The sequence below is a fragment of the Arachis duranensis genome, unplaced genomic scaffold (genome assembly GCF_000817695.3).
Source record: "Arachis duranensis cultivar V14167 unplaced genomic scaffold, aradu.V14167.gnm2.J7QH unplaced_Scaffold_608113, whole genome shotgun sequence".
NCBI lineage: Eukaryota > Viridiplantae > Streptophyta > Magnoliopsida > Fabales > Fabaceae > Arachis > Arachis duranensis.
In genome coordinates, this window is record NW_026264987.1 from 1,442,992 (window position 1) to 1,443,476 (window position 485).

At 41.9% G+C, this 485-nt stretch overlaps 1 protein-coding gene and 1 non-coding gene across 31 annotated transcripts in view; one reads left to right on the plus strand and one right to left on the minus strand.

Annotated features, from left to right (window-relative positions):
- The window catches only part of LOC107462099 (uncharacterized), a 16,290-nt gene that overhangs the window by 8,540 nt on the left and 7,265 nt on the right, over positions 1-485 (plus strand). The window lies entirely within an intron of this gene.
- Positions 134-237, minus strand: LOC127744583 (small nucleolar RNA R71). The gene has a single exon (XR_008005561.1). It is a non-coding gene; the product is annotated as a small nucleolar RNA R71 (small nucleolar RNA).

Genomic DNA, 485 nt, shown 5'->3' on the forward strand with positions numbered 1-485 from the left:
GATGCTTTTCCCCTTTGCTGTAAGAGACAGAGCTAGAATCTGGTTGGATTCACAACCTAAGGATAGCCTGGACTCCTGGGATAAGCTGGTCACTGCTTTCTTAGATAAATTCTTTCCTCCTCAAAAGCTGAGCAAGCTGAGAGTGGATGTTCAAACCTTCAAACAAAAAGATGGTGAATCCCTCTATGAAGCTTGGGAAAGATACAAGCAGTTAACCAAAAGATGCCCATCTGACATGTTTTTTGAATGGACCCTATTAGATATATTCTATTATGGTCTCTCTGAGTTTTCGAAAATGTCACTGGACCATTCTGCAGGTGGATCTATTCACCTGAAGAAAACGCCTGAAGAGGCTCAAGAACTCATTGACATGGTTGCAAACAACCAGTTCATGTACACCTCTCAGAGGAATTCTGTGAATAATGGGATCCCTCAGAAGAAAGGAGTTCTTGAAATTGATGCTCTGAATGCCATATTGGCTCAGA